This window comes from Sorex araneus, chromosome 4 (genome assembly GCF_027595985.1).
Source record: "Sorex araneus isolate mSorAra2 chromosome 4, mSorAra2.pri, whole genome shotgun sequence".
Classification (NCBI taxonomy): domain Eukaryota; kingdom Metazoa; phylum Chordata; class Mammalia; order Eulipotyphla; family Soricidae; genus Sorex; species Sorex araneus.
The window spans coordinates 31,261,484-31,284,854 of NC_073305.1; the positions used below are offsets into that span (position 1 = coordinate 31,261,484).

Genomic DNA, 23,371 nt, shown 5'->3' on the forward strand with positions numbered 1-23,371 from the left:
GCAAAGCAAAATCACTGCAAAATTGTACCTCTCACCCACAAGAACAGATCACATCAAAAAGACTGGAAAACAATAAATGTTACAAGGATGTGGGAGAAAGGGAAAGAACCGTTGACAGGAATATAACTTGGTACACTTTCTATGGAAAATAAAATGGACATTATTTTAAATATTTTAAATATATATGCATGTATCCCATGTCTATACACACAAACATCACTGTCACTGTCATCCCGTTGCTTATCGATTTGCTCGAGCGGGCATCAGTAACGTCTCCATTGTGAGACTTGTTGTTACTGTTTTTGGCATATCGACTATGCCACAGGGAGCTTGCCAGATACTCTCGGTAGCTTGCTGGGCTCTCTGAGAGGGACAGAGGAATCAAACCAGGGTCGGCTGCGTGCAAGGCAAACGCCCTACCCGCTATGCTATCGCTCCAGCCCACGTACAAACATATGAAGGGAAATACCATGTGATCCAATAAAACTATGCCTTTGCATTTATCCATTATTCCAAAGGACTTGAAACTACTAATATTCAGATGATGGTTTGCAGCCCTACATCCATAGCAGCATTATCCACAGTCACCAAAACATGAAATCAGCCTAAATGCCCATGGATGAATGGATGGGTAAAGAGACTGTGTTACATAGCAATTTCGATGCTACCCATCTATTTAAAAAAACAAATCCCATTAACAATGGCAGAGGGAATGGAATTCAGTTGTTGTGGGCCTAAAACATAACTATCAGTTACTTGGCAAATCATGGCTCTTTAATAAAAATAAAAATCTTTTTTAAAAGATAAAACCAGGCATTATAAAGAGAGTACAACAGGTAAGGTGCTTGCCTTGCACAAAGCTGACTTGAGTTTGATCCCTGGTAACACATATGAGCTTCCTGAGCACCGCCAGGAGTGATCTTTGAGCACAGAGCTAGAATTCTTCCCTGAGCATAGAACCAGGAATAAACCCAGAGCATGTCTGAGAGCAGCCCAGAAAAAAAAACAAACAAAAAGATGAAAACAAGTCTTTTGAGACAACCCGGGTGGAACTTAAGGAAATGATGCCAAGCAAAGTCAATCAGTAAGTGAAAGACAATTACCAGATGGTCTCACTTATCTGTGAATTTAAATAACTAAAGCAAATGATCTGGCTAAACCCAATAAAAATTACTCACAGACCATGGAATCAGCGGTTAGCAGAGGGAAAGGGGGAAAGAGGTAGGTGGAGAAGGGGCACGTTTTTATAGTGTTTTGGCACTGTAGCTTAGTGGTGGGTGTAACGAGGCTTATACACAGAACGTGAAACTGTGATCCCAAAATGTTACTATATTATAAACTAATGGCAAATCAATGAAATCTGATTAGAACTTATTCCACCCTTTGTACATGGCATAGAAATTTTTGAAGCACATTCTATATGGTTCTTGGAAGTGACTGGGAATTCAGCTTAATTGGCCACAATGGAACCAGCACTATTGTGTGTTACTTGGATGTCTGTTTCGTCCCATATTTCACTTTTCCCAGACTCACTCCTCCATCTGCTCTGAATTCCTGCTCCTGGGGTTTTCTCAGTCTCTGCTTTCTGGGGATCTGAGCTAAAACAGTTAAGTACGAACTAGTTCCCGAGATGTGGGCAATGGCCAAAACAATCTGCTTGCTTACTCATCACCTTGGTATTTCTTGGTCTTTTCCCATCCAGCTTTACTCTCTGCAGGTTGAAGTTTCAACTGACATGATAAAAATAAAAACAACCCAGCTGACTCAGAACAAGATGTTACTTGAGGATTTTCTTTCATTTATTTTCTTTAACTCAAAAGTCGGATTGGAGTGATAGCACAGTGGTAGGGCATTTGCCTTTCGAGGCCGACCCATGTTCGATTCCTCCGCCCCTCTCGAAGAACCCGGCAAGCTACCGAGAGTATCTTGCCCACACGGCAGAACCTGGCAAGCTACCCATGGCGTATTCAATATGCCAAAAAAAGTAACAATAAGTCTCACTATGAGAGACGTTACCGGTGCCCGCTCGAACAAATCGATGAGCAATGGGATGACAGTGACAGTAACTCAAAAGTCAAAGTTTCCGAGAGGCTACCCACTTACATAAGGATTTGTAATAGAGATATGCTTTGCAGGAAGCAAAATGTGTGGGTTCTACTCGTGAGCTGCTATAATCCAAGGAGACAGTTTCAACCTGTGTACTTTACAACCTAGGAGCAAGTAACAAGTTGGATCTCACAGCTGTTCTATTCATAATAGCCAAAAGATAGAAATGACTGATGAATGGACAAATTGTGGAGCTTAGTCATAAAAAGCCATGAAGGACTCGCACACTACAACATGGTTAAACCTCAAAGCTACATCAGAACAACAAAAGCCATATCATTCCATAGGTATGAAAAACCAAAACGTAGAGAGAGGCAACAAATGATAGTTGCCAAGGCTTGGGGAAATGGGTAAAGGGAAGGAGCTCTTAATGCATGCAGAGTGTTATTTCAGGATGATGACAGAGAGTGGGCCAGAGAAAGAGCTGGATCTTACTCTTTGCATGCAGGATAGATTACTACATGCTCCTCCTGAATACTCCCTTGAGCACTAAGCACTGTCAGGAGTAACCCTTAGCACTGCTAAGTGCGACCCTACTAAAATAAGTCCACCAACACAGAATAAAAAGTATCTGAACAATCACAAAAGGTTAACAATGGATGTTTTAGAGAATATAGAAATCATATCACTCTTTCCAGATTTTCCTATTTAAAATTATATTACTCTTGTAAGCGGGGGAAAAACTAGGTTAATGAATTAATTATATTATTACAGAGTTTTCTCATAACATCAACTGTATCGCACACAGAACAGAACTTGGAACAAGCAGTTCTCGCTCAAATTCTACCCAGAGTGTCTACAAAGCATAAGGTCTAATAGGACCTTAAAAGGATGGGGGGAGGGAAGCAAAAGTAATCGCTCTACCAAATCCACATTTAAAATGCTCTGCTGTTCTACGTGCTCCCAAAGGAGGAAGGTCTGAGCAAACAGATTCTTTCCCGAGGTCCCCAAACAGATGGAGCAGTCAGCCTCTTTCTGGAGCCGGTAGTGACACCGCTTAAGAGTTTCCTTGGGGGCTTGAGTGACAGCACTGCGGGTAGGGCATTTGCCTTGCATGGGGCCGACCTGGGCTCGATTCCCAGCATCACATGTGGTTCCCCAAGCACTGCCAGGAGTAGTTCCTAAGCGCATGGGCCAGGAGTAATCCTTGTGCATCACTGGGTGTGACCCAAGAAGCAAAAAAAATAAAAAAGAGTTTCCTTGGGTTTTCTGGGCATTAGTAACCCAACTTAAGAGGGAGTCTTCCTGTGATCAGGCACTTAGATAGGATGTGTACTTTGCAGATGGCAACCCCGAAGCAACTGAATAATAGTCACATGTAGAAATGTCTGTTTTTTTCTTTTGGGGTCACACCCGGCAATGCACAGGGGTCACTCCTGGCTCATACACTCAGGAATTACCCTGGCCATGCTCAGGGGACCATATGGGATGCTGGGAATTGAACCCGGGTCGGCCGTGTGCAAGGCAAACGCCCTACCCGCTGTGCTATTGCTCCAGCCCCCAGAAATATCTATTTTTATTTTTTTTTTATTTTTTTATTGAATCACCAAGTGGAGAGTTACAAAGTTCTCAAGATTATGTCAGTTATACAATATTCAAACACCCCTCCCTTCACCAGTGCCCATCTTCCATCCCCAACCCTCCCAGTATATCTGCCGCCCCCTCCCACCTCCCTAGTCCCCACCCTTGTACGTGATAAGTTTCACTTCATTTGTGCTTATCTCGATTACATTCCATGTTTCAACACACAACTCCCTACCGTTGCTGGGGTTTCCCCCCAAAAAGAAAAAGACAGTCCTATTGCCAATGAGGCATTTGATAATTCTCCATTACTAAGCATATAGAGATATTAAGTCCTGCTGTTTGTTACATAACTTTTCTTTTTCCCCCTTGCCCCGCGCCACCGAGTTCACGCCTGTTTAGTAATCGCCACGCTGTCTGACAAAGGGAAAAAAACCGAAGAGGATGGTTATTTCCCGTCATCAGCAAGCGTGGGGCTCTGGCTTAGTTGATAGTCTAGTAGAGTGTCTGGAAGCAGTTTCTGGAACCAAAGCTCTTGCACTGATATCGGCTCCGGCTCGAGATACCACCAGCGTCCCGCTGGTCCATGTACCTAATTTTTCCCCTTATTTCCCATTCCCACGCCACCTGGTCTGTTTGCTTAATGGACATCACACTATGTTTGACACCACGCCACGTTTCTTCCCGAGAAAGAAGGATATTTCTTCTCAGCCGGCGTGGGGATATAGCTTAGTTCAGTCTAGAGAGATGGCTACCATTTTGATTGCCTTCAATATTTCAACAAAATACTTACTATACTTGTTAGGATCACCCACAAAAGTCCGACCCATTAAGAAGGAACCATTACATACTGCTGGTACTAAGATGACATTAGGTCGCGGCCGCGCGGTTCTGGGTTTCTGTCTAAAGTCCAGGGAAAAAGTTGAAGGAGAGAGAAAGAGATTTCCGCACGGGGGACCTGGCGGAAACTCTCAAGTCACATACTGCAGGTTGCTGGTGGGCTGCCGGTGTCCCAAGCAGCTCCATCCTCTTCGTCAGTCATTCTGGGGGTGCGGGCGCGGAGAAATGGGAAAGCCCACGTGGCTGCACTCTCTTTAAGTGTCCGATGTGGGCGGAGACCGGTACTTCCCCGCCCTCGATCCCCCGCCAGCCGCGCCGCGCACTTGGGTGCGTCTCTCCATTTTGTGCTCAGAAGTGGGGTAGATGCTGTGCTGTGCCCAGAGGTTGAGGGGAAGAGAGATAGATTAAAGAAAAAAAAAGAGAAACGCCAGGCCCCCGCTCGGGGGACCTGGCAGAAACTCTCAAGTCACATACTGCAGGTTGCTGGTGGGCTGCCGGTGTCCCAAGCAGCTCGATCCTCTTCGTCAGTCATTCTGGGGGTGCGGGCGCGGAGAAATGGGCGAAATATCTATTTTTAAAAGGTCACTTTGGAAACTAATCTGAAGCTGGTTGCTAAATATAAAGCATGCCCCTTTCTTGGCCTTCCTGAGGGCAAATCTTTCCCTTTTGTCCTTCTTTATTTTGCCACAGCTTTGATGCTACTGAGCACTCTCGCCTTATGAAGCTTTGGGGGTGATAAGCCATCCCACTGTCTGTTGCATCTGAGCGTACATCTGGTATCTCATCAATGTCTTCAATTTTTCCTCCATCATCTAACTGTGTGACAATTCTGAGATTCGCTCTTCAGTTAGGTGAATGTAATTGTGTCTCCAAAGAACTCTTGTGGCTTCTCTGCAACTCTCATTTTTCCTCAGAGGAATCACATGTGCCCATTCAGTCCCCAATATAACTCCAGATTTCTTATGACCTACAAAGTACTTTCACATAAAGGACATATCAACGTCTCCTTGACCTCTCTGTTAGATAGATCATTTGCCTTAAATTAGTTTCTCCTTTCCCAGACTCCACTCAAGTCATTCTAAAGACACATTCTTTCCTAAAGACATGCTCTAGTCACTGTTTTGATCTAGATTTGCCTCCTTGAAAGTCTCCATTTCTCTGTGATGTGGGTGGTGGAAAATGTGCACTGTTGGAGGAATGGATGTTCCAACATTGTATGGCTGAATCTCAAACATAAAAGACTTGTAACTCTATCTCACGGTGATATAATTTAAAAAAAAAGTAATGTGGAGTTCATGCCCAATTCAATCAGCTTAATCCATGGCTAAACAAATAGCAGTACTCCTACATTATTAAAAATTAATTTAATTAATTAAAATAAATTTTAAAACAGAACGTGTCCATTTCTGCTTTCACTCACTGCCATCACTCTAATCCCTATCTGTATTGACCACCAAGCAGTTCTCAAAATGTGGGCTCACAAACCCTCACCCCAAACTCAGGAACAAGAGTGTATTTTATTTTTAAAATACATTTTAAGACAAAGCTGGGATTTTTTTTGTTTACAATACTATTAATAATGGTTTCTCATGAACATAATTCTAACATCACATCCACTTCCCTCCCCCATGTTCCCCAATACCCTTCCCTCTCATCCCTGCCCCCAACTCAACTGTGTGGGTCAACCCTCCCATTATGTTTCTTTTAGGTCTTTGTTGCTACCTCTCTATATCTCTTCAAGTCCCACACAAGAGAGAGATTACTTTATATCTGTCCCATTCCTATTGACTGACTTCATTCAGCATGATATCCTCTAGTTTCATCCATGTTGCCATAAATCATATGATTTTGTTCTTTCTTAGAGCTGCATAGTATTCCTTTGTGTATGTATGCCACAAATTCTTGATCCATATATCTGAAATTGGATTCTTTCCATAACTCAGTTATTGTACTAAGTGTAGCAATAAACATAGGTGTTTTTCCTTTCAAATTAATGTTTTGTGTTTTAAAGATAGATGCCAAGAAGTGGTGTTGCTGGATAAGAGGTGTATTTTTAAATTAAAAAATTGTGTTGTCAAAAAAAAAGGAAGTAAATTTAATATGGAAAACTATGATACAGAAGATAATACTTAATAGGGAAAACTGTTTATCTGGAGGCAACCTAGAGATCAGCAACAATGCGAAACTATTACAAACTCATGCTCGCTTTGGCAGCACATATACTAAAATTGCAATGATACAGAGAAGATTAGCATGGCCCCGTGCAAGGATGACATGCAAATTCATGAAGCGTTCCATATTTTTAAATTTAAAAAAAAAAGAAACTATTACAAACTCTAGGTCTGGGGACATGTAAGAAAGAAGAGTCTAGAAGCAGAATTTAGAAGGGGCAGCCTGCTGGCAGGAGACAAGCCCACAGTGGAGCTGAAGGCCAACTCAGGGAATACCAGTGGGAGAAGGACGCTCACCCAAGGCCAGAAGGAGAGGAAAGAGAGTCACACTCACGCCCCTCTTGACAGCTTCGGGTTCCTTTTGCTCACATGGCCTCCATCTGAGCCTCCCATTGGCCCAACTTATGCAGAAGCATCACCTACAGATCCTTTAGGACACAGCCGGTGCCAATCCCAGATAATCCCATTAGACTTGTCATCACAGAAAGCTGCCATCAAGTGTTGGTGTTTGCAGATCTGATCCTGACCATGGTGTGCTATGTTTCGACACACACTAAAAAACTGTGTTCTCCCCGATCCACACCCCCCCACTCACCCCCTCCACACACACTTTCTGTGTGTTAGCCTAGAACTTTTCTCCTCTTCTCCTGTACACCTTTCCTTGGGAAGCTCATTTTATGTTCTCTCTAACTCTTGCAAAATTGCTTTTCCTTTAAAACTTGCATGTCAAGCCCATCTCACCCCATCTCTATGGCAGGATGAATTCTAGGTGTGAAAATCTTGCATGCCATTTTTTAAATTCTAATCATACCAGGAGCTTTCTTCCGTTATTTAGAAACCATTCTACAGCCTCCTGCTGTATTTAAAATAAAGAGAAGTTTACTTTTTTCCTCTTTTGGTCTTTTGGGTCAGACCCAGCAAAGCTCAGGGCTTACTCCTAGCACTATGTTCAGGGATCACTCCTGGTGAGGATCAGGGAATTATTTGTAAGGCCAGGATCAAACTGGAGCTGGCTGTATGCAAGGCAAATGGCTTAGGTGCTGTACTATGTCTCCATTTTATTTATTTTAAAATAACTATGGGGATGGGGTTGCTCCCAAGTGGAGCTTAGAGAGCCCCAGGGACACTCCTGCTGATTCTTGGCCTTCCAGGCCAGATGGCTCAATGCAAAGGCTAGAGGATGCTATGCTACAAGGGCCCTATGGTGCTGGTGACCACCTAGACATACCAAGCCAATAATGCTAGGAGGACGTGTGGTGCCAGTAATTGAACCACAGCCCTACACATTCAAAGCATATGCCCTAATCCACACACACACACATATATATATATATGTAGATATATATACCCTATATATGTGTGTATATACAACTCTAAAACCAAACACCAATATATGATGTATGCAGCATTGTAGCACTGTAGCACTGTCATCCCGTTCTTCGTCAATTTTTTTCGAGCGGGCACCAGTAACGTCTCCATTGTGAGACTTGTTGTTACTGTTTGTGGCATATCAAATATGCCACAGGGAGCTTACCAGGCTTTGCTGTGCAGGCGGGATACTCTCGGTAGCTTGCCGGGTTCTCCAAGAGGGATGGAGGATTCAAACCCGGGTCCACCTCATGCAAGGAAAATGCCCTACCTGCTGTGCTATCGCTCCAGTCCATACATTAAAAAATAATGTATGCATTTTTAAAATTTTTGTTGTTTGGTTTTAAGGCCACATCCAGTAGTGCTCAGAGCTTATTCCTGGTTCTGTGCTCAGGAATCATTCCTGACAGTGACAGTACTCAGCAACCATATGTGTGCAAATGATGAAAACAGGATTAGCTCCAAGCAAGCACCTTGATTCTTATACTTTCTCTCTGGTTCCTAGTTTCATACATTCTAAAGAATAGTTAGTTCCCATCCCAAAATTGATTCTGTTGATTGTATTGGGGGGGGAATCTTTTGGGGTCACATCAGTGATACTCAGGGGTTACTCCTCATTCTTCTCTCAGGAATTACTTTTGTCGGTGCTTGGGGGATCATATGGGATGCCAGGGATCAAACCCAGGTTGGGTGCATGCAAGGCAAATGCCCTATCCACTGCATTATCACTCTGGCCCAGAAGACTGTATTTTGAGCCCAAAATAAACAGGATATAAGCCTGCCTACCAGAGACCTACCTCTCACTTCATCCCTCTGCCCAGATTTTAAGCTTATCATAAGAGCAGCTGCAGGAGCTGGAGAAATAGTACAACAGATATGGTGTTTGCCTTGCATATAGCCAACCCAGTTTTGATCCCCGGGACCCAATATAGTCCCCTGAGTCCAACAGGTGTGATCCCTGACCACAGAGCCAGGAGTAAGCACTGGGAACCACCAGGTGTGCCCCACCCACCCCAACACACACACACACACACACACACACACACACACACACACACACCAACAAAGAGCAGCTGCAATGCTTTTCTCCTCAGAGTCAAGCATGTAAATGCATAAGGCTGTGTAAAAGCACAACAAATGTTCATAGCATTGTACCACATGGTAGAATGGAATCGAATGAATAGTATGTCAGATTTTATCTTGATTTCATCTGATCAAGACAGTGCTATCACTTAGGAACACTCTAGGTTGCAAGTAACAGAAAATTGACAGTGGCCCAAATTCCAGGGCCCCTTTTATTGCTGAGCAAGACGTTCTGAGATGGATGGTTCCAGAATCAATCTGATGGCTCCTTCCATTCTTCTGCTCAGCCACCCACAGCATATTTCTTTAGCCCCAAGGCACAGTCCCTCAAGGTGCTAAGCTGGCTGCCTTCCAGTGTATGAAGGACAGGAGGTGAGACCAAGGGACTCTCTCAGCTACCCTAGCAGCCAACCCCTAATGAGTCACCATCAAAACTGGGTCAGATAACCAGCCACTGCCACACGGGGCTGATGAGCTGAGTGCCTGGCAAAAAGGAAATGGATTGTCCAGGAGCTCAGACCAAACACAATTTCATCTCAGAGACTCAGACCATTAACTGCAGAGCAAATTAGGATTTTACTGGCATGACCAGGGAAGGAAAAGACTATTGGGCTGGCACCCAATAGTTTTGTCACAGACAAAATGGTTCTCCTGAACCATGTTTCTAGGCCACTTGAGAGGAAAAACACATTCTGCATTAACTGTATGGAAAAAAACTACTCTTCATTTGACTTTCCTGGCTATTCCTGGGTATCTGAAACTCAAGGGAAATAGTCGAAATCAAATAAGAAGTATAGGGCGAGAGAGAGAGTACAAGAGCGAAGGCACTTGTCTCACATGCACTCAACCCTGGTTCAGTCCCAGGACCACAAATAGTTCCCCAGCACTGCTAGGAGTGATCCCTGAGCACAGAGTCAGGAGCAAGCTTTGAGCATAAGCCTTGAGCACCACTGGGTGTAGCCCAACCTTCCCCCAACCAAAGAAATATTACTGTTTCATGTTTGGCAAGTGAAATACATAGATTAAAAAAAAAAAACTAAAAATAAGGGGCTGGAAAGGCACAGCAGGTAGGGCACTTGCCTACCCAGGTTCGATTCCCAGCATCCCATATGGTCCCCTGAGCACTGCCAGGAGTAATTCCTGAGTGCAGAGCCAGGAGCAACCCTTTGTGCAGTGCTGGGTGTGACCCAAAAAGCCAAAAAAAAAAACCACCTAAAAATGAAAGATTCATGAACAAACACTGTATCTCCTTTCTCATCTTCCAGAATATACAAGAACAAATACAGTGGTTATGTGGAGCTTCAGGTTGATTTTCACCAGCTCAGAAAAAAAAAATCGAAAGAACTGAAGTTCGCTTCACTTCCTCTTGCTCAGTGATGATAAAAGCATGTTTATCAGGACCCAGGCACAACCTCCAGGAGCACCTGTGACCCCCACCACATCTGCTCCCTAAACTCAGATCTGCCTGACCCTGTAGCCCCTGGCTATGGTCTTTGTCCTCCTGATTTGGTCTTTGTAGGACATGGACACTTCATTCAAACCAACGTTGCAAACCTCTCCTTTCTCATGCCAGCCCTTCTTCGCTCAATAAATGTAACTTACTCACAATCCTGCTAGAATGAGCTTATCACAAACTTCTGGCCCTCCAGGTAAAAACTGGTGGGTCTCTCACACAGTATCACAGCTCTGGTTTTACATTCCAACTAGAAGTGCATGTTCTGGATCACAGAACATTGATTCAGCTATAAAATCCTCCAGTATATGGTCCCAGAACAGCAGCAATGTGGTACTGGACATTGATGCTGGACAATGTCCAGGGACACTGATGCCCTGATGTTGGGCAAAGTATCTAGCAAAAGATGGTACTGGTGCAGGAAGGGTTTTGTTTTTTGCATCTCCTTTAAAAAATTTCAAGAGCATTTATACATTAACAGAAAAAAAAATCTTTAACTCTCCATATTCACGGATTGAAGAAATAGTACAAGGGGTATGGTGTTTACCTTGCATGTAGTCGTCCCAGGTTCAATCCCCAACCTCCCCAGCATCCCCAGAGTCCCAAATGGTCCCCTGAGCGCCACCAGTAGTGATTCCTATTGCAAAGCTAGGAGTAACCCCTGGGTATCACTGGATGTGGCTAAAAAGAAAGAAAGAAATTCTCATACTCAGCATCTGTCTGTCCCTTCTTTTTATTGTCAGTATTTTTGTTTGGTTGGTTTTCTTTTGGTTTGGGGTCATATCTAGCTACTTTCTACTCTGTGCTCAGAGATTGTTCCCCATGGTGCTATACAAATGCCAGGGATCAAACCCAGGCCTCCTCAGTAGATACAAGGGCCAGGAGGATTGCCCCATAGCTGGAAGCCTGCTTCATCAGTGGAGGGGAGGAGGCAGATGGAATAGAGAAGGGATCACTAAGAAAATTATGGCTGGAGGAACCAGTTGGGATGGGAGATGCGTGCTGAAAGCAGGTAATGGAACAAACATGATAACCTCTCAGTGTCTGTGTTGCAAGCCATAATGCCCAAAAGTAGAGAGAGATTATGGGGACTATTGTCTGCCAAGGAGGCTGGGGGAGGGTGGGAAAGGGGGTATACCAGGGATATTGGTAGTGGGGAATGTGTACTGGTGGAGGAGTGGGTGTTTGATCATTGTGAGATTGTAACCCAAACATGAAAGCTTGTAACTATCTCACGGTGATTCAATAAAATAAATTTTTTTTTAAAAAAGGCATCCTACAAGTAAAACACGTGCTCAGCCTGTTGAACTTTCTCTCTGTCCCAACAGTTCTTTTCTTCTCTAGGTTTTGTTATGTGAAGGGCTCATTTTCTTGGATAGGCAAGACTGCAAAGCTGGCCATCGCACTTCGCAGTTCTTCCCCTCAAGAGGTGATATCTTGGGGGCCGGAGCGATAGCACAGCAGGTAGGGCATTTGCCTTGCACGCGGCCGACCTGGGTTCGATCCCCGGCATCCCATATGGTCCCCCAAGCACCGCCAGGAGTAATTCCTGAGTGCAAAGCCAGGAGTAACCCCTGAGCATCGCTGGGTGTGACCCAAAAAGCAAAAAAAAAAAAAAAAAGAGGTGATATCTCGGGGCCAGAGTGATAGTACAGCAAGTAGGATATTTGCCTTGCATGCAACCGACCCAGATTCAATCCCAGGCATCCTCTATAGTTCCTCAAGTACCACCAGGAGAAATTCCTGAGTGCAGAGCCAGGAGTAACCCATAAGCATTTCCTAAAATTGTGAGGATTGTGACCCAAAAAGGAAAAAAAAAAAAAAAGGTGAGGTCTCTCTTCCTTCCTTCTGAATTTGCTTGGCCTCGTAATTTGCTCTGAGCAAGAAAATGCAATAGAAGCGACAATATCAAATCCAAACTTGAGCTTCAAGGTCTTTCAGCTTCTGTTCTTGCTACTTTGGCAGTCATGATCCTGTGAGCAGACCCTGGGCTGTCCACTAGTGGATGACGAACATGCAATTCATCACATCACCTCTCCCACACCACTTGAGTCCAGCTAACTAACCACCAGGCCTGAGAGTAAGGGTAAGATACCAGGCCCCAATTACTTACAAACCATTTACAGACACAAAAGTAAATCCAAGAAAGATCAACCAAGTCCCACTCACACAAGAAGAGAGCCCAGCAACACTAAGCTATATATGTTACTACCGTTTCAAACATTAAGTCTGGGGTCCAGAGAGGTAATAAAGGAAGTAAGGCATTCTCTTCACATGCAACTGACCCTGATTCAATCCCCAGCACCAGACACTTCCTGGAGCCTCACCAAGGGTTGTTCCTAAGCACAGAGCCAGGAGCAGTGCCTGAGCACTACCCAGTGTACCCCCACCACCACCAAAATAAAGTGTTACGTTTAGGGATGCTTGTTGCACCATAATAATGAATTATAATAAGAGATCAGAATGTAACTTTTTCATTTGATTTTGGGCCACACCTGGCAATATTCAGGGGTTACTCCTGGCTCCACTCAGGAACTATTCCTAGCCATGCTCTGGGGACCATATAGGGTGCCAAGGATCAAACCTGGGTTGGCTGCATGCAAGGCAAACACCCCACCCCACTGTATTATCATTCGGCCCCTCAGTTATAACTTTATAACGTTTAAGGTACATACAAAAAGATTTAAGAATCATCTGCGATCATCTAGTCCAAATCTCTTTTTTAGATAAGAAAACTGGGTTCTGATGTACACAGAAACCAAACCAGAAGATTTCCTTCTCTGAGCTCTCACTGGCATTCCAGTCATAGCACAACTGGCAACTACCTAATCCAACAGCCCATTACATACCCCTCTCCCCAAATGCCATGAAGAGACTGTAAAGAAAACTGTAGTCCAGGTACTCCATGCAAGGCCACACAGGTGCGAATGGCAGACCCACACAGCTAAGCTAAAACTGATTCATGCAGGTTTCCAAGACTACTCCCTGAAAGATACAAACAAACCACAACAACAAATCGATAAAGCACATAGTGGCATCAAGTCCAACTCCCTTTCCCTCTCATGGGCACTGCTGCAAACATCTAGAGGTGCTACTGGGTGGGGGGAGTGAGGAAGAGGATGAAGAGACAACGGGCAAAGGGGCAGCAAAGCGGGTTCAACATGTAAAGAAGGAAAACTAAAATTCTACTTTGTGGGGTCAGAGAGAGAATACAGGTTAAGGTGCTTGCCTTGAACACAGCCACCCCAGCTTGGCCCCTGATACTACATGTACAAAGCCAGGAGTAGCCCCCAAAAGCACCAGTTGGTGTGGCCCAAAACACCCCCCACCCCCCAAAAAATAACCTATTCTGTGTGCACTAATGATGCGAAACGCATATGAGAGAAATGTTCTTCCTTCATCCCCACAAAAACACAAAGGTCACAGGTAGATCTGGGGTCACTCACGCTGCACCTCCTGCACTTAAAAAAAAGCGCCGTTAGACTATTCGTCACCACTGTGATAGCAAAAGCTGCTTTGAGTCAGTTTCTCCAAGAATTGATTTACTTGTCCTCAAACACCTCCACACAGGAGGGGAAAAGCTCCACCTATTTACAATATAAGTAACAAAGAGCTTCAAGGTCAAGGCCAATGGCAGAACCGTAGGCACACTTCAATGCCCCAGCCCTCCATCTGAATGCACACCCATCCCCCCCAGTAAGCCTGTGACACTGGGAGGTCAAGTGCCAACGACATGGCAACTCCAAGGGACTATAGAGGCAAGGCCATTATCTCAGACGCAGCACATCTCGCAGAAGCATGAGGACTTGAGCAGGAGAGAGGACAGAGCTCAAGGCGCTTGCCTTGCGTGGAGCCAAACCAATCCCCAGCACTGTCAGGAGTGACCTCTGAGAACAGAGTCAGGAACAGCCCCTGAGCACTCACCCCCCTCCCAAATACATAAGGGCTTTGTTTCAAAAAGCAACCAACTCCCCAATATTCTTTTAACATTTGAACAATCAGCTTCTCAAAAGATTCCTCCCTCAGCACGGTCCCTCTGGGGGCAGAATAAATACTCCGTTTCACAATGCAGAGAACTCCCGGGAGGTTTGCGGGACTGGAAGGTTTATCTGGACCGGCCCTTCTCTTAGCCAAAGAAACCGGGTTAAGTTCCACCCGCAGGGCCCCAGCTCCCGTTTACCTGGGCCGCCCAGGGGCGCGGGAGCTGGCCGGAAGCCCTCTCCGTATCGGTCCACCACGGGAGGAAGCAGGTGGACGCGCCGCTGCGGGGCCTGACCGCTGCAGAGTGCACGCAGCCCATCCGGAGCGCCGGCGGCCCGGCCCTGCTCACGCCGCCTCAGTGGTACCTTGTCGGGCTCGTCCCCACCATCCGGCCGCGCAGGGCCAGCGGGAGGAGAGGCCTCAGGACGCGCGCCTGCAGCCTCTGCAGCAACACGTGCGGACGCTGCCACCTTCTTCCTCTCGGCAGAATCCCTGCACGGCTGCCTGAGGCGACCCTCTCGCCAGAGTGGACGGGGACTGAGAGAGCATCCTCGCTCTGCTCTGCCCATCTGGGTCCCTGTCTGCGGGCGTGATGGATGCGCTGCCTCACACCTGCCAAGACAGCAGGAAGCCCGCAGGGAATCCGCAAGGAGCCCGACTGCAGAAGCGGCCCCACACACACGCTGGCCTCGCTTCTCCCTGGTCACCAGCCTGCCACTTGCAGACACAGGAGGTGGCTTCAAGTCTCCCGACTGTCATGTCCTGGCTAACTTGGCCGCTCACCTTCCTGAGCCTCTCTTTCCCCATCTGTAAAATGGATGGTCCCGAAGGACAGCAGGTGGAGGCACCCCCATCCCAGAGTGGGGGACACCCCCACAAAGACAAAGCTGCCCCCGAGAACTTTGCACAGTAAGAGGTACTATGGGCACACGGCAGGTACGTGCCAGGGATGCTGAACATTCAGCAAAACTCAAAATAGCCTCCTCAGAATAAAAACACCTAAGACAGCAGCAAAGCCGGGATTGAGAAATCCTGGCACCAGGTGACAAATAAGGAAGGAACTTAGGAAACTCTAGCACACCCTTTGTCCTTTAGTCTATTATTTTGTTTTGGCTTAGTTTTATGGCCACAGGAAGCTGTACTCAGGGCTTACACCTGGCTCTGTGCTCAGGGATCACTCCTGGCAGTGGTCAAGGGACCATACACGGTGTCTGGGATTGAACCAGGATTTGACCACATGCAAGGCAAGTGTCTCACCTGTGTACTACCTTTCAGCCCCTTTATCATTTTTTTTAAATGGGAGAACATGTTTTTGTGACGTTTGAACCAACTCTCTCCATGGGAGAAACTAGTTTCCTGTTTTGTTCTTGTTTTAGAGTAACATGTGATGAGAATTTGGAAACTCCTAGCTTCAATATTTTTTTTTCTTTTCGGGTCACACCCGGCGATGCACAGGGGTTACTCCTGGCTCTGCACTCAGGAATTAACCCCTGGCGGTGCTCAGGGGACCCTATGGGATGCTGGGAATCGAACCAGGGTCGGCCGCGTGCAAGGCAAACACCTTACCCACTGTGCTATTGCTCCAGCCCCTCCTAGCTTCAATATTATGTGCTGCTACATAGCACTGTGGACAGAGTGGAGCCCACAGAGGGAAGAATTTTCAGTTTTGTTTTTTAGCTTGTGTTTGTTAGTTGAGTTTTTCAGTCTTGGAGGTGTGTGGGTCTGCCTGGAAGTGCTCAGGGGACATGCGGTGCCAGGAATCAAGGCAGCATCGTTACCCCCTGGACCACTCTCCATGCACAGCTTCTAAAAGCCCACTGCCCAGTGCACAGAGAAGCGCTTTCGAGGCTGGCTATCAGCAGGGCTTACTTGGGATAAAAAAGAAGATGCCTCTAAGATAAGCTGCCAAGTGGATGAATGAAAAAATTAATATCTTAAATAAGTTATTACATATCAGCAACTTTTTCCCAGGGCTGATTTGGCCAATGAGAATACAGAGGTCTTGGAGGCAGGTGTCAATTTACTAATGGAACTCAGCATTCCATTTCAATTGTTCCTGCATCTGTACCCCAATGGACTTTTCCACAAGCCCTCCAGGTTTGAGGGTGGGGGAAAGGTGTCTCCTCTTGGCAAGGACTTTAAAAAGCAATGAGGAACAGACAACAGGAGCAGAGATATGAGACTGGAAAAGTCAAAAACTGCAGGTAGAGTTAAACTGTCATGTGGAGAACAAGCGGGTGGGTAGGTGAGTGATGGAGAGATGTGACCCCATTGATAACTGCCACCCCCCCCCCACCAAATGCTTGACTAACTTCTATAATGTCTTCTTTTCTCTGCATTACAGATTAGAGATCAATGGCAGACAAAATCTCTCTCCCTTCAGGGGCTGGGAAATATTCATTGACTTCTGCAATTTAGGAAGTGCTCTGCCTTCTGCTGTAAGAGACTCGAAACCAAAACTGTCCATTTAACTGGTCTGCACCACCTGCGTTGGGGGACACTAATGGCCAGGGGGTGGGGGTGACAAGTCTTCTGGTATCAGAGACCTTGGTAGATATACAGGGATGTTACCTAAAGTGATCTAGTTTTATAATCTAGTTTTAACTATCCTCTTAGGAAGTTCAAACTTAGCATGTAAGAACAACCTTTGGAAGAGAAAAATAGTACAGTGGGTAGGGCATTTGCCTTGTACACAGCTGACCCAGGTTTAATCCCTGGCACTTCATATGGTGCAGTGGTTCCCCTGAGCACCATCAGGAATGCCCTCTGAGATTAGAGACAGGAGTAAGCCTGAAGCACATCTGAGTGTGGCCCAAGAAAAAACAAAAGGACTAGATGCAATAATGTTGATAATAATATTGCCCCTGTTTAGCATTTTCATTAATTTTGATTATTTCTGGCACATTTCTTACATACTCGTAGGTTCTTTATATACATATATATGTATGTATATGTATGTATATATAATACATAAGATCATTATAACTCTATTAGAGGTCTATTATCTATTTATAACATTAAAATAGCCTCTCTCAGCCCCAATGTTCTACCCAGTTTTCCATATTAACATAATTGCAAGGTTTCTATAAAACTTCTTTTTACTCAAATGCTCAGTGATTCAGGTGACTAGTCTCAGCTAGGTAACAAGTCAATAACTCAAATGCTGAAATGTAAATTATTGAATTTTGTTTCCCCAAAGGAATTTAAGATTAAAAAAAATTTTTTTTGAGAGAGAGAGATAAAACTAACAGACTGCCTGCAGGCTTTGCATACGGAAGGAACTGTGTTTGATCCCAGCACCACATGGTCCCCCAAGCACTGCCAGGAGCAATCCCCAGGACAGACCAAGAAGTAGACCCTGAGCACTGCCAGAGGTGACCCCAAACCCAAATAACTTTAGAAAAAGAAAACTTTTTACATGGAAATTATTTCATATACATATATAGAGGGACTGAAGTGATAGCACAGTAGGTAGGGCATTTGCCTTGGACGTGGCCAACCCGGGTTCGATTCCTCTATCCCTCTCAGAGAGCCCAGCAAACTACAGAGAGTATCCCGCCCACATGGCAGAACCTGGCAAGCTACCAGTGGTGTATTCGATACGTCAAAAACAGTAACAATGAGTCTCACAATGGAGATGCTACTGGTGCCCAATGGAGCAAATTGATCAACAACTGGATAACAGTGCAACAGTGCAGTGCTACATATATAGAAAGTTACAAAAAAAAAACTATTAAGTGAAACATTTTACCATTCTTAGTTGTTTACCATTCAACCTCAATCACCTAACCATACATCCACATGGAAAATCTATTTCCTACACCACTTGAGGATGGTCCACCTACTAGGCCTTTCCTTTCCCCCTAAGCAAGACCAACGTCAGCATCTTTCCGGAACACAACAGCACATGTTCACACAATCCCTCATGGTTATCTCCTTACAAACCTGCTGTCCATATTCCAAAGCTGTCAGGACAAAAACCAGGTCTGGTTGGAACAGGTATCGTATTTAACTGTGTCTAGCCTTATTAAATCTGGAATATCTCCACAACATTCTTCAGCTTAAATGATATCAGCAATGTTAAAGACTACAGTGTGTGTGTGTGTGTGTGTGTGTGTGTGTGTGTGTGTGTGTGCGTGTGTGTGTTCTGGGTTGGAAATACCCAAATACCTTAGAATTCTCACTTTTCCTCATCCCAGACCTGCCTTAGCAGCAGACACTCCTTGTGGTGCTCAGTAAATGGTACAGGTCAAGCTGCGTGGCACATGGGGGCTCCAGGAAGTGCTGGGGCAGAGATGGAGAGAGGACAGTGCTGGGGACCCAACTCCCTGAGCCCCACGTGCTCTGCCACTTACACCTTCCCACCACCCTGATTTCGAATTTTCCCACCACCACTCAAGCCTGCCGCACAGGCAGATGCTAGACCATTTATTTTGTATTGCTTGTTACGAATAGCATGAGATGTCCAGTACTCCTGGAATCCTAAAATTTTAAATAATTAGGGTCCAGATCCACCCCTGCAGCGAGCTGCTTGGTTCTGAGATTCATTTGGGAGTCTCTGGATCATGGTCATTAATGCGCTTAAAGGACACCCAGAGGCAGTTCCTGAGCGTGACAGCTAGGGCCCTATAGGGGCAGGGAGATGGGAAGGAGTGGCCTGTCCCTGATCCTTTAAGGACTGGAGTTTGCAGTCACTGGTTCCAGGTACTTGGTTTTTTTTTTTTTTTTTTTTTTTTTTTGCTTTTTGGGTCACACCCAGCGATGCTCAGGGGTTACTCCTGGCTTTGCACTCAGGAATTACTCCTGGCGGTGCTTGGGGGACCATATGGGATGCCGGGGATCGAACCCGGGTCGGCCGCGTGCAAGGCAAACGCCCTACCCGCTGTGCTATCGCTCCGGCCCCGTACTTGGGTTTTTCATTGGGTGCTAGAGGCTGCCGGAATTCATAGGGGCAGTTGGAGGAACGATGCCTGCTCCCATCTGAGGCACCTGGTGAAATCAGCCTGGCAAACTATATCCTTTATCTAGGAAAAAAAAGATCTTTTTAATCTAATCTGAACTAATCATCCTGGGTAACACTCAAACTTTCCTTCTGGGCAAGGCAGGAGCCTAATTTCAAAATTATGCTTGTGAAGAGATGCAAAATTGTTGCATTTTATTAAGACAATAAAAAAGTCCCCAAACTTTATTGTTTTAATAAAAGCTGTTCTTAAACTGTTTTATTTGCTTAATTTGATAGTGTGTTTAGGAGGGGATGTTTTACACTCAGTTTTAAGAACCCAAAAGGTAATTATCTGTGAAAAATTACAGAAGAAAAACGATACTGAGCTTAATATAACACAAAAGTAAAATCACCCAACAGCAGAACACATGAAGAGAGACCCAGGGACAGTAAATCTTGGGCAGAGCTAATGCCACACTCTTACAGGCTGTTTATCAGGCTTTAAGCCCCCCCACCCCCACCCCCTAGGTCTTGCTCATGAGGAGAAAAAGTGTGAGCACTAAGTCTCTATATTAACCCTGGCACCTCACCCTTCAGGGTCATAATGGGGAAAACATTAATTCAACAAGTGGGAAGACAGTATTTGGGGGTGGAGATCAGAGGTACAGGGTACATGTACAAAGCCTGGGGTTCAATCCCAGGAACCACTGAAAACAAAGACAAAACCAGAAAAACACATTCTTAAAATATTGTGAGGATCCAGGTTCCAACCCCTCCACCCCACCCCACATACACACCCTGCCCAGTACAGGTTAGGACATGCTAGTATATTACATGGTAAGATGTACTAAACAAACTTTTGTTTTGTTTTTGGGACCATGTCCAGCAATGCTCAAGACTTAACTTTTGCTCAGGGACCACTCCTGCTCCTGGAGGTGCTGGGGGATAGAGCTGGGGGAACCACGTGTGGTGGACCACATAGAACCCTGGTCAGCTATATGTATGGTAAGTCCCTTCCTGTATTATCTCTCCAGCCCCAAGTTAAGTTGTTTGAGACACAAGGGCCAGCTACTGTGTTTTCAGGGGACATCAACCCCACCATTCTCTAAGGGGAGTCCTTCAGAGCCCCCATGGACTCTTCCTCTCAAGGGGTGAACTCACTCCCACCCAGACTATAGCATTAATCATGACTTAATTCAAATAAAGGGGCAGGAGGAATACTTTCCCAAAGAGCATTAAATTTTAAACACTTCAAACCATATCAAGGAAAATCAATTGCAAGTAACAAGAATAGAAGCCTAATCTGAGCTGGCAGGAATTTGGAATTATCAAATTTCTTCAAGGACATTCGGCTTAAGACTTTCAAGTGGAGAACATAATGAGAAGCAGGTCAATCAGTGCCTGGCTGGAAAGAAGTTTTCCCGCAGACAAAAGGATCTATGCGGGTGAGGCCCAGACACTCACCACTTAGCCAGCACATGCTCCCCGCCCCCAGCTGCATTCTCCACAAGTTTTACAAATTTAAATTTGAACCACTTTTACACACACACACACACACACACACACACATACACACAACACACACACACACACACACACACACACACATAATCAATGCATCCAAATAAAAGCTGCAATAGTTCTAAAGGGTACACCTAAATCCTTACCTTCTGTTCAACCCTAAATTCCCAATTCTTTCTCCACAGGCTCTGACGAGCTTCATCCATGAGTGAATCTGCTGAAAAACCCAAGCATGCGGGACTTGTGACTAAAATCTCCAGGCTCGCCCAGAGCTGGGAATGGGTGACTTCCCCCCTATTCCCTGCACTTCCGTTAACTGGCAGTCACACTTACAAATTGCCCTGGCACCATTTAAAATCATTAACAGCCATGATCCAGAGACTCACAAATAAACCTCGGAAGAGGAAGAGAACAACAAGCCACAGAGATGCCTCTGGACCCCAAAGTCACCATCTAGTTAAAAATTTAATTCTAGCTGTATCACCCTGTTTAAAATCTTAGACTTTCTGGAGCATCTCATACTCTATACAAGGGCTTAATGGCTCCAGGGTGATACAACAATCTTCACACACTTTCCTCTAAGGAAACATTTTTGGATCATTTTAGAGGATTATTCATAACAGGAAATACAAAGTAAATTATTATGTTCTGCTCTGGGGGCAGGCTTGAGGGGATCAGGGTGGAATAATTCGAAATATGATGGTGGGAAGGTATAATGTGATGGTGGTGGGGTCGGAATGTTGGTTGTAGTCAATTATTGTGAACAACTTTATAAAAATAAAATAAAGACGAATATCGGAACAGAGCAGCTCATTGCAGAGCTGATTGACTCTGGACTTTGCCCAGGCTGATTTCACCGGGTGCCTCAGATAGGAGCAGGCATCATCCCTTCACCTGCCCTCTATGAATCCCGGAAGCAGCAAACTTCCAGAACCCAATGAAAAACCCAAGTACCTGGGACCAATGACTGCAAACTCCAGGCCTCAAGGGTTGGGGACAGGCTGCTCCTTCCCATCTCCCCACCTCTACTGTGTGTCCTAGCTGTCACGCCAACGACACTGCTTCTGGGAGCCATTTAAGCACATTAACGGCCATGATCCAAAGACTCCCAAAGGCATCTCAGAACCAAGCAGCTCGCTGCAGAGATGCCTCTGGCCCCTAATTATTTAAAATTTTAGAATTCTATGAGCGCTGGACATCTCATGCTATTCATAACAAGCAATACAAAATAAATGATCTAGCATTTGCCTGAGGGGCAGGCTTGAGTGGTGGTGGGAAAAACTGAAATCATGGCAGTGGGAAGGTGTAATGGTGGTGGGATTGGTGTTGAAATATTGAATGCAATCAATTATTGTTAACAACGTTATGAAAATAAAATTTTTAAACAATTTTAAAAAATGAAATACAATTTAAAAATAAATAAATTCCCAATTCCTGTTTCTCTTCCTTACAGGGGTATTAGTGTTTTCACATACACACACACAAGTACTTTCTTCAACTGTTTGTTTGGGTTTTTTTCTAAGTTTATTTTTTGTGGAGACACATCCAGCTGTGCTCAGGGCTCACTCTTGACTGCACTCGTGGATAACTCCCACTGGGCTCAAAAGACCAAATGGGGTGCTGGGGATCAAACCCAGGTTGGCCATGTGCAAGGCAAGTGCCCCACCCACTGTACTGTCTCTCCAGCCCTTTATAAATGGTTGATTGATTGGCTCCATAACAGGAGACCATCCTCTGCTTCCTTTTTACAAATTTTACTTATTCATTTTTTTTTTATTTGAACTTTGAGCCACACCTGGATGTACTAAGGGGTCACTCCTGGTGGTGCTCTGGGGACCATATGCAGGCTGAAGATCAATCAGGAATGGCTGCAGGCAAAGCAAATACCTTAAGCTCTACACAATCTGTCTGGCACTTCACCCCCTTTTCAAAAAGTATCATTGAAATTTTAATAAATTTTCTTATTTAAGTAGATGGGAGATTGAAAGGATCTTCCAACTGGAGGCTCACTTATCAGAAATACCATTTCGACTACCTCATTTAATATATTCACAAGCCACACACTTGGAGTCTCACAGTCGGGAACTGGCTGTTTCCCAGGATGATCCCTTTATGAGACCCAACACGGCAAGGTCCCCCATCAGCCCACATCCCTTATACAAGCTAACCCAATGCTCTCCTTTGGAAGCCTAACCTCAGCACCACAGACTGCAAAATCTCCACACCCACAAGGAACACTGTCCCCATTTCACAGATAAGGCTCTGAGACTCAGAAACAATTTGCCCCAGATAAGTTTCTGAGAGCTAGTTCTCATCCCGTTGCCCAAAGACAGTGAGAGGGAACCAGCTCACTGACTAAGTCTGGATTACACTGGAAGATTGCTA

At 45.1% G+C, this 23,371-nt stretch overlaps 1 protein-coding gene and 1 non-coding gene across 3 annotated transcripts in view; one reads left to right on the forward strand and one right to left on the reverse strand.

Annotated features, from left to right (window-relative positions):
* Positions 1-23,371, reverse strand: part of OSBPL10 (oxysterol binding protein like 10) — a 299,778-nt gene that overhangs the window by 151,489 nt on the left and 124,918 nt on the right. The window lies entirely within an intron of this gene.
* Positions 6,666-6,771, forward strand: LOC129404536 (U6 spliceosomal RNA). The gene has a single exon (XR_008629934.1). It is a non-coding gene; the product is annotated as a U6 spliceosomal RNA (small nuclear RNA).